This window comes from Capra hircus, chromosome 7 (assembly GCF_001704415.2).
Source record: "Capra hircus breed San Clemente chromosome 7, ASM170441v1, whole genome shotgun sequence".
Lineage (NCBI taxonomy): Eukaryota > Metazoa > Chordata > Mammalia > Artiodactyla > Bovidae > Capra > Capra hircus.
The window spans coordinates 23471805-23483284 of record NC_030814.1 but is presented as its reverse complement, the minus strand read 5'-3'; the positions used below and the strand labels follow the sequence as shown (position 1 = coordinate 23483284).

Below are 11480 nucleotides of genomic sequence, written 5' to 3'. Positions count from 1 at the left end.
TGAAGAAGAACGAAAGAGCCTCTTGATGAAAGTGAAAGGAGAGTGAAAAAGTTGGCTTAAAGCTCAACATTCAGAAAACGAAGATCATGGCATCTGTTCCCATCACTTCATGGCAAATAGATGGGGAAACAGTGTCAGACTTTATTTTTCTGGGCTCCAAAATCACTGCGGATGGTGACTGCAGCCATGAAATTAAAAGACACTTACTCCTTGAAAGGAAAGTTATGACCAACCTAGACAGCATATTAAAAAGCAGAGACATTACTTTGTCAACAAAGGTCCATCTGCCAAGGCTATGGTTATTCCAGTGGTCATGTATGGATGTAGTAGTCATGCTGGACTATAAAGAAAGCTGAGTGCTGAAGAATTGATGCTTTTGAACTGTGGTGTTGGAGAAGACTCTTGAGAATCACTTGGACTGCAAGAAGATCCAACTAGTCCATCATAAACGATATCAGTCCTGGGTGTTCATTGGAAGGACTGATGTTGAAGCTGAAACTCCAATCCTTTGGCCACCTGATGCAGAGAGCTGACTCATTTGGAAAGACCCTGATGCTGGGAAAGATTGAAGGCTGGAGGAGAAGGGGATGAGAGAAGATGAGATGGTTGGATGACATCACTGACTGGATGGACATGAATTTGAGTGAACTCCAGGAGTTGGTGATGGACAGGGAGGCCTGGCATGCTGTGGCTCATGGGGTCGCAAAGAGTTGGACATGACTGAGTGACTAAACTGAACCACAGGTATGTTCAGTAAAATAATAAAATAAAATTTAAAATGTAACGAAAAGAGTTCTCTGAGCTCGCAATTCCTCTCTCTTCTCCTGGGAGATTCTTGGCTTTTTTTCCCCCAGCATGGCCCCCAGACACCAGTCTTCTCTTCCACCCCAAGTGAAGAAACTGAAGAAAGCCAGGCTGACTGCTGCCTCCAGGCCAGATGAGGCATCTGCTTCTTCAAACTTGCCGAAGGAAGAAAAAGAACAGCAAGAAGCAATTGAACATATTGATGAAGTAGAAAATGAAATAGACAGACTTAATGAACAAGCCAGTGAGGAGATTTTGAAAGTAGAACAGAAATATAACAAACTCGGCCAACCATTCTTTCACAAGAGGTCAGAATTGATCGCCAAAATCCCAAATTTTGGGGAAACAAAATTTGTTAACCATCCACAAGTGTCTGCACTGCTTGGGGAGGAGGATGAAGAGGCGCTGCATTATTTGACAAGAGCTGAAGTGACAGAATTTGAAAACATTAAATCAGGTTACAGAATCAGTTCAGTTCAGTCGCTCAGTCGTGTCCGACTCCATGGGAACCCATGAATGGCAGCATGCCAGGCCTCCCTGTCCATCACCAATTCCCGGAGTTCACTCACACTCACGTCCATCGAGTCCGTGATGCCATCCAGCCATCTCATCCTCGGTCGCCCCCTTCTCCTCCTGCCCCCAATCCCTCCCAGCATCAGAGTCTTTTACAATGAGTCAACTCTTCACATGAGGTGGCCAAAGTACTGGAGTTTCAGCTTTAGCATCATTCCTTCCAAAGAAATCCCAGGGTTGATCTCCTTCAGAATGGACTGGTTGGATCCCTTTGCAGTCCAAGGGACTCTCAAGAGTCTTCTCCAACACCACAGTTCAAAAGCATCAATTCTTCAGTGCTCAGCCTTCTTTACAGTCCAACTCTCACATCCATACATGACCACTGGAAAAACCATAGCCTTGACTAGAAGGACCTTAGTCGGCAAAGTAATGTCTCTGCTTTTGAATATACTATCTAGGTTGGTCATAACTTTTCTTCCAAGGAGTGAGCATCTTTTAGTTTCATGGCTCAGTCACCATCTGCAGTGATTTTGGAACCCCCCAAAATAAAGTCTGACACTATTTCTACTGTTTCCCCATCTGTTTCCCATGAAGTGATGGGACCAGATGCCATGATCTTCGTTTTCTGAATGTTGAGCTTTAAGCCAACTTTTTCACTCTCCTCTTTCACTTTCATCAAGAGGCTTTTTAGTTCCTCTTCACTTTCTGCCATAAGGGTGGTGTCATCTGAACATCTGAGGTTATTGACATTTCTCCCGGCAATCTTGATTCCAGCTTGTGCTTCTTCCAGCCTAGCGTTTCTCATGATGTACTCTGCACAGAAGTTAAATAAGCAGGGTGACAGTATACAGCCTTGGTGTACTCCTTTTCCTATTTGGAACCAGTCTGTTGTTCCATGTCCAGTTCTAACTGTTGCTTCCTGACCTGCATACAGATTTCTCAAGAGGCAGGTCAGGTGGTCTGGTATTCCCATCTCTTTCAGAATTTTCCACAGTTGATTGTGATCCACACAGTCAAAGGTTTTGGCATAGTCAATAAAGCAGAAATAGATGTTTTTCTGGAACTCTCTTGTTTTCCCATGATCCAGTGGATGTTCGCAATTTGATCTCTGGTTCCTCTGCCTTTTCTAAAACCAGCTTGAACATCAGGGAGTTCAAGGTTCACGTATTGCTGAAGCCTGGCTTGGATGCAATCTCAAAAACAACAGAGTGATCTCTGTTCGTCTCCAAGGCCAACCATTCAGTATCACAGTTATCCAAGTCTATGCACTTGGATAACACTGAAAAGCTGAAGTTGAACAGTTCTATGAAGACCTACAAGACCTTTTAGAACTAACACCCAAAAAAGATGTCCTTTTCATTCTAGGGGACTAGAATGCAAAAGTAGGAAGTCAAGAAACACCTGGAGTAACAGGCAAATTTGGCCTTGGAATGTGGAATGAAGCAGGGCAAAGACTATAGAGTTTCACCAAGAAAATGCACTGGTCATAGCAAACACCCTCTTCCAAAAACACAAGAGAAGACTCTACACGTGGACATCACCAGATGGTCATCAGATTTATTATATTATTTGCAGCCAAAGATGGAGAAGCTCTATACAGTCAACAAAAACAAGACCGGGAGCTGACTGTGGCTCAGATCATGAACTCCTTATTACCAAACTCAGACTTAAATCGAAGAAAGTAGGGAAAACCACTAAACCATTCAGATATGACCTAAATCAAATCCCTTATGATTATACAGTGGAAGTGAGAAATAGATTTAAGGGCCTAGATCTGATAGATAGAGTGCCTGATGAACTATGGAATGAGGTTCGTGACATTGTACAGGAGACAGGGATCAAGATCATCCCCATGGAAAAGAAATGCAAAAAAGCAAAATGGCTGTCTGGGGAGGCCTTACAAATAGCTGTGAAAAGAAGAGAGGTGAAAAGCAAAGGAGAAAAGGAAAGATAGAAACATCTGAATGCAGAGTTCCAAAGAATAGCCAGAAGAGATAAGAAAGCCTTCTTCAGTGATCAATGCAAAGAAATAGAGGAAAACAACAGAATGGGAAAGACTAGAGATCTCTTCAAGAAAATGAGAGATACCAAGCAAACATTTCATACAAAGATGGGCTCAATAAAGGACAGAAATGGTATGGACCTAACAGAAGCAGAAGATATTAAGAAGAGGTGGTAAGAATACACAAGAAGAACTGTACAAAAAAGATCTTAATGACCCAGATAATCATGAAGGTGTGATCACTAATCTAGAGCTAGACATCTTGGAAAGTGAAGTCAAGTGGGCCTTAGAAAGCATCACTACCAACAAAGTGAGTGGAGGTGATGGAATTCCAGTTGAGCTATTTCAAATCCTGAAAGATGATACTGTGAAAGTGCTGCACTCAATATGCCAGCAAATTTGGAAAACTCAGCAGTGGCCACAGGATTGGAAAAGGTCAGTTTTCATTCCAATTCCAAAGAAAGGTTACAGAATAGATTTTTATTTTGATAAATACCCTTACTTCGAAAATAAAATTCTCTGCAAAGAATTTCTTCTGTATGAGAGTGGTGATCCATCTTCTAAGTCCGCTGAAATCAAATGGAAATCTGGAAAGGATTTGACTTAACGATCAAGCCAAACACAGAATATAGCCAGCAGGAAGAGACAGCATGAGGAACCAGAAAGCTTCTTCACCTGGTTTACTGATCATTCTGATGCAGGTGCAGATGAGTTAGGAGAAGTCATCAAAGATTATATTTGGCCAAATCCATTACAGTACTACTTGGTTCCTGACATGGATGATGAGGAAGTGGAAGGAGAAAAGGATGATGACAGTGATGAAGAGGAAGAAGGATTGGAAGACACTGATGAAGAAGGGGATGAGGATGAAGGTGAAGAAGATGAAAATGATGATGAGGGGGTGGAAGGAGAGGAAGATGAAGGAGCAGATGACTAATGGAACACTGATGGATTCCAACCATTTTTAATTTTCTCCAGTCCCTGGGAGCAAGTTGCAGTCTTTATTTTTTTTTCCCTCCTCTTGTGCTCAGTCGCCCTGTTTTTGAGGTCTCTTTTCTCCTTTATACCATGGTTCACAACTTATTTGGGGGTGGGGGGGAAATACCTTGAGCAGAATTCAGTGGGACAAGAATCTCTACCCCTTTCTGTTCTAAATTCATTTTTATCCCTTCCTGTCTCAACAAAAACTATGGAATCAACACGACCATGCTCTGTGGGAAAAAAAGAAAAACCTTATGCTCCCTTAGCTCTGCTGGAAGCTGGAGGGTGCTAGGCCCCTGCGTAGTAGTGCATAGAATTCTAGCTTTTTTCCTCCTTTCTCTGTATATTGGGCTCAGAGATTACACTGTGTCTCTATGTGAATATGGACAGTTAGCCTTTACCAACAAGTATCTGTCTACTTTCTCTTGTTTAAAAAAAGAAAAAAAAAACTTAAAAAAATAGGGTTATAGAAGGTCAGCAAAGGGTGGGTTTGAGATGTTTGGGTGGGTTAAGTGGGCATTTTGACAACATGGTTTCTCCTTTGGCATGTTAAATTGTGATGTTTAGCGGACATCCTTGCAGTTTAAGATGACACTTTTAAAATAAAATTCTCTCCTAATGATGAAAAAAAAAATGTAAGAAAACATGACAAAGGGGAATAAAAGTAGGTAGAAGATGGTGTAGCAAGAACAAGTTCTTTCAAAAATCACCTCATAGTTATACACTCTGAATAGAAATGAAAACTGGGCTCTGAACCATCTAGCTGCCAATGAATGAGGAAAATATAATCACCTATGATTCACAGTGTCTTGAGACAAAAACAAATACACTGTTTAAGAGAAACTCATTTTTCTTTCTGATACTAAGATGAGGAAGGATGTATGGGTCTTCAGAAAGAGTAACGTCACATAAGGAGATGGGCAACATCTTCACAAGCATTTTTATAAGAAACACAATAAGAAGCTCCATAACTCTGACTCAAATTTCTCTCCAGGATGACTAACACAATTCTAGGTGGGGGCCTAATGACTAAATCAGAGAGAGATTTAACAGAATTTACAGAGGAAAAAAATAGACTGAATGTCCTACAGACAATTCAAAATGGATTAGGATTGAAATCATCTCATAAAATTCTGAGGACCCTTGTCAGAAAAATAAGCCATCCTACTTCCCAGAGAATTGCCTTAAGGGACTATCAGTGAAGCAAACCAATAATCAAGAGGTAGATTTTATTTTATTTTTTTATGTTATAAAACAAGAGCTTTTGCATTAAACATTCCCTGCAGTTGACCATGGTTGGAGAAATATCAGCATTTAAAAAATTAAAATAATGAACTGAACCAGTCCAATTTAGTCACTCAGTCCTGTCTGACTCTTTGCAACCCCACGGTCTGCAGCACTCCAGGCCTCCCTGTCCATCACCAACTCCCAGAGTTTTCCCAAACTCATGTCCTTTGAGTCAGTGATGCCAGCCAACCATCTCATTCTCTGTCATCCCCTTCTCCTCCTGCCTTCAATCTTTCCCAGCATCAGGATCTTTGTAAATGAGTCAGCTCTTCACATCAGGTGGCCAAAGTATTAGAGTTTCAGCTTCAGCATCAGTCCTTCCAATAAATATTCAGGACTGACTTCCTTTGTGATGGACTGCTTGTATCTCCTTGCAGTCCAAGGGACTCTCAAGAGTCTTCTCCAGCACCACAGTTCAAAAGCATCAATTCTTTGGCACTCAGCTTTCTTTGTAGTCCAGCTCTCACATCCATACATGACTACTGGAAAAACCACAGCTTTGACTATATGGAACTTTGATAGCAAAGTAATGTCTCTGCTTTTTAATATGCTGTCTAGGTTGGTCATAGCTTATCTTCCAAGGTGCAAGTGTTTTTTAATTTCATGGTTGCAGTCACCATCTGCAGTGATTTTGGAGCCCCCCAAATAAAGTCTGTCACTGTTTCCACTATTTCCCTATTTATTTGCGATGAATGATGGGACCAGATGCCATGATCTTTGTTTTCTGAATGTTTAGATTTAAGCCAACTTTTTTACTCTCCTCTTTCACTTTCATCAAGAGGCTTTTTAGTTCTTCTTTGCTTTCTGCTATAAGGGTGGGGTCATTAGCATATCTGAGGTTATCAATATTTCTCCTGGCAATCTTGATACCAACTTGTGCTTCATCCAGCCCAGCGTTTCTCATAATATACTCTGCATATAATTTAAATAAGCAGGGTGACAATATACAGCCTTTCCTGATTTGGAATCAATCTGTTGTTCCATGTACAGTTTTAACTGTTGCTTCCTGACCTGCATATAGGTCTGCATATAGGCCTCTCAAGAGGCAGGTCAGGTGGTCTGGTATTCCCGTCTCTTTCAGAATTTTCCACAGTTGATTGTGATCCACACAGTCAAAGGCTTTGGCATAGTCAATAAAGCAGAAATAGATGTTTTTCTGGAACGCTCTTGCTTTTTTGATGATTCAGCATATATTGGCAATTTGATCTCTGGTTCCTTTGCCTTTTCTAAAACCATCTTGAACATCTGGGAGTTCACAGTTCACGTATTGCTGAATCCTGGCTTGGAGAATTTTGTGCATTACTTTACTATTGTGTGAGATGAGTGGAATTATGCAGTAGTTTAAGCATTCTTTGGCATTGCCTTTCTTTGGGATTCAATGAAGTCTGACCTTTTCCAGTCCTGTGGCCACTGCTGAGTTTTCCAAATTTGCTGGCATATTGACTGCAGCACTTTCACAGCATCATCTTCCAGGATTTGAAATAGCTCAACTGGAATTCCATCACTTCCACTAGCTTTGTTCATAGTGATGCCTCCTAAGGCCCACTTGACTTCGCATTCCAGGATGTCTGGCTCTAGGTGAGTGATCACCCCATCGTGATTATCGGGGTCGTGAAGATCTTTTTTGTACAGTTCTTCTGTGAATTCTTGCCATCTCTTCTTAATATCTTCTGCTTCTGTTAGGTCCATACCATTTCTGTCCTTTATCGAGCCCATCTTTGCATGAAATGTTCCCTTGGTATCTCTAATTTTCTTGAAGAGATCTCTAGTCTTTCCCATTAAGTTGTTTTCCTCTATTTCTTTGCATTGATCACTGAGGAAGGCTTTCTTAACTCTCCTTGCTTTTCTTTGGAACCCTGCATTCTTTCCTTTCCTCCTTTGCCTTTTGCTTCTCTTCTTTTCACAGCTATTTATAAGACCTCTCAGAAACCATTTTGCCTTTTAGCATTTCTTTTTCTTGGATATGTTCTTGATCCTTGCCTCCTGTACAATGTCACGAACCTCCGTCGATAGTTCTTCAGGCACTCTGTCTATGTGATCTAATCTGTTGAATCTATTTCTAACTTCCACTGTATAGTCATAAAGGATTTGATTTAGGTCACACCTGAATGGTATAGTGGTTTTCCCTACTTTCTTCAACTTAAGTCTGAATTTGGCAATAAGGATTTCATGATCTGAGCCACAGTACATTCCTGGTATCGTTTTTGCGGACTATATAGAGCTTCTCCATCTTTGGCAGCAAAGAATATAATCAATCTGATTTCGGTGTTGACCATCTGGTGATGTCCATGTGTAGAGTCTTCTCTTGTGTTGTTGCAAGAGGGTGTTTGCTATGACCAGTGTGTTCTCTTGGCAAAACTCTATTAGCATTTGTCCTGCTTCATTCTGTACTCCAAGGCCAAATTTGCCTGTTACTCCAGTTATTTCTTGACTTCCTAATTTGCATTCCAGTCTCCTATAATGAAAAGGATATTTTTTGGGGGTTTTAGTTTTAGAAGGTCTTGTAGGTCTTCATAGAACCGTTCAACTTAAGCTTCTCCAGCATTACTTGTTGGAGCATAGACTTGGATTACTGTTATATTGAATGGTTTGCCTTGGAAACAAACAGAGATCATTCTGTCATTTTTGAGATTGTTGAGCTCAGCAATGTACTGTATTTCAGACTCTTTGGTGGACTATGATGGCTACTCCATTTCTTCTAAGGGATTCTTGCCCACAGCAGTAGATATACTGGTCATCTGAGTTAAATTCACCCATTCCAGTCCATTTTAGTTCACTGATTCCTAAAATGTCAATGTTCACTCTTGCCATCTCCTGTTTGACCACTTCTAATTTGCCTTAGTTCATGGACCTAACATTCCAGGATCCTATGCAATGTTGCTCTTTACAGCATCAGACTTTACTTCCATCACTAGTCACATCCACAACTGGGTGTTGTTTTTGCTTTGGCTCCATCTCTTCATTCTTTCTGGAGTTATTTCTCCACTATCTCCAGTAGCATATTGGGCACCTACCGACACAGGGAGTTCATCTTTCAGTATCCTATCATTTTGCCTTCTCATACTGTTCATGAGGTTCTCAAGGCAAAATACTGAAGTGCTTTGCCATTCCCTTCTCCAGTGGAGCACATTTTGTCAGAACTCTCCACCATGACCCATCCATCTTGGGTGGCCTTATATGGCATGGCTCATAGTTTCACTGAGTTCAGCAAGACTGTGGTCCATGTGATCAGATTGGTTAGTTTTCTGTGATTGTGGTTTTCAGTCTGTTTGCCCTTTGATGGAGAAGGATAAGAGGCTTGTGGAAGCTTCCTGATGGGAGACTGACTGAGGGGGAAATTGGGTCTGATGCTCAGTAAATCTTTAATCCAATTTTCTGTTGATGGGTGGGGCTGTCTTGCCTCCCTGCTATTTAAGTGGGGCCAAACTATGGTGGGGAGAGGAGCAAGATAATCACGATGGTATGATCACTCACCTAGAGCCAGACATCCTGGAATGTGAAGTCAAGTGGGCCTTAGAAAGCATCACTATGAACAAAGCTAGTGGAGGTGATGGAATTCCAGTTGAGCTATTTCAAATCCTGGAAGATGATGCTGTGAAAGTGCTGCAGTCAATATGCCAGCAAATTTGGAAAACTCAGCAGTGGCCACAGGACTGGAAAAGGTCAGTTTTCATTCTAATCCCCAAAAAAGGCAATGCCAAAGAATGCTCAGACTACTGCACAATTGCACTCATCTCACACTGAAGTGACTTAGCACCAGCAGCAGCACACGCTAGTAAAGTAATGCTCAAAATTCTCCAAGCCAGGCTTCAGCAATACATGAACTGTGAACTTCCAGATGTTCAAGCTGGTTTTAGAAATGGCAGAGGAACCAGAGATCAAATTGACAACATCCGCTGGATCATGGAAAAAGCAACAGAGCTCCAGAAAAACATCTATTTCTGCTTTATTGATTATGCCAAAGCCTTTGACTGTGTGGATCACAATCAACTGTGGAAAATTCTGAAAGAGATGGGAATACCAGACCACCTGACCTGCCTCTTGAGAAATCTGTATGCAGGTCAGGAAGCAACAGTTAGAACTGGACATGGAACAACAGACTGGTTCCAAATAGGAAAAGGAATACGTCAAGGCTGTATACTGTCACCCTGCTTATTTAACTTATATGCAGAGTACATCATGAGAAATGCTGGACTGGAAGAAGCACAAGCTGGAATCAAGATTGCTAGGAGGAAGATCAATAACCTCAGATATGCAGATGACACCACCCTTATGGCAGAAAGTGAAGAGGAACTAAAAAGCCTCTTGATGAAAGTGAAAGAGGAGAGTGAAAAAGTTGGCTTAAAGCTCAACATTCAGAAAACAAAGATCATGGCCTCTGGTCCCATCACTTCAATGCAAATACATGGGGAAACAGTGTCAGACTTTATCTTTTTGGGCTCCAAAATCACTGCAGATGGTGACTGAGCCATGAAATTAAAAGGCGCTTACTCCTTGGAAGGAAAGTTATGACCAACCTAGATAGCATATCCAAAAGCAGACGCATTACTTTGCCAACAAATTCCATCTAGTCAAGGCTATGGTTTTTCCAGTGGTCACGTACGGATGTGGGAGTTGGACTGTGAAGAAAGCTGAACGCTGAAGAATTGAGGCTTTTGAACTGTAGTGTTGTAGAAGACTCTTGAGATTCCCTTGGACTGCAAGGAGATCCAACCAGTCCATTCTAAAGGAAATCAGTCCTAGGTGTTCTTTGGAAGGACTGATGCTAAAGCTGAAACTCCAATATTTTGGCCACCTCATGTGAAGAGTTGACTCATTGGAAAAGACTCTGATGCTGGGAGGGATTGGAGGCAGGAGGAGAAGGGGACGATAGAGGATGAGATGGCTGGATGGCATCACCAACTCTATGGACATGAGTTTGGGTGAACCCCGGGAGTTGGTGATGGACAGGGAGGCCTGGTGTGCTGCAATTCATGGGGTTGCAAAGAGTCGGACACGACTGAGTGACTGAACTGAACTGAACTGAAATTATGGTGGACTTCCCTGGTGGCTCAGATGGTAAAGCATCTGCTTAATATGTGGGAAGCCCAGGTTCAATCCCTGGGTCAGGAAGATCTCCTGGAGAAGGAAATGGCAACCCACTCCAGTATTCTTGCCTGGAAAATCCCCTGGATGGAGGAGCCTGATGGGCTATAGTCCATGTGATTACAAAGAGTTAGACACGACTGAGAAAGTTCACTTTCACTTTAACCCATGGTGGAGGTAATGTAGATAATGGCGACCTCCTTCAAAAGGTCCCACGCATGCACTGCTGCACTCAAGGCCCCCAATCCTGCAGCAGGCCACCACCAACCCATGCCTCCGCCAGAGAGTACTGGACACTCACAGGCAAGTCTGGGTCAGTCTCTTGTGGGGTCACTACTGATGTCTCCTGGGTCCTGGTACACATCAGCTTCTGTTTGCGCCCTCCAAGAGTCTGTTTCCCAGTCCTACGTAAGGTCTGGCAGCTCTATGGTGTGGTTAATGGCAACCTCCTCCAAGAGGGCTTATGCCATACCCAAGTCTGCTGCACCCAGAGCTCCTGCCCCTGCGGCAGGCCACTGCTGACCCGTACCCCACAGAGCTGCTCAAACACAGCTCTGTCTCAGTCTCTGTGGGGTCTCTGGGTCCTGGTGCACACAAGGTTTGTTTAAGCCCTCTGAGCGTCTCTGGTAGGTATGGGGTTTGATTCTAAACGTGACTTTGCCCCTCTTCCTGTCTTGCTGGCACTTCTCCTTTGCTTTTGGTTGTGGAGTATCTCCTCACAGTTGCTCCAGCACCACACACTGCCACTCCAGTGCTGCACAGCTGCTGGATCATGGCATCTAGTCCCATCACTTCACTGCAAATAGAT

General features: G+C 42.5%; 1 pseudogene across 1 annotated transcript; it reads left to right on the top strand.

Annotated features, from left to right (window-relative positions):
• On the top strand, window positions 856–4827 carry LOC102177235 (annotated as a pseudogene). Its single transcript, XR_001918277.1, has 2 exons — window positions 856–1261; window positions 3784–4827. The product of XR_001918277.1 is annotated as a protein SET-like (transcript).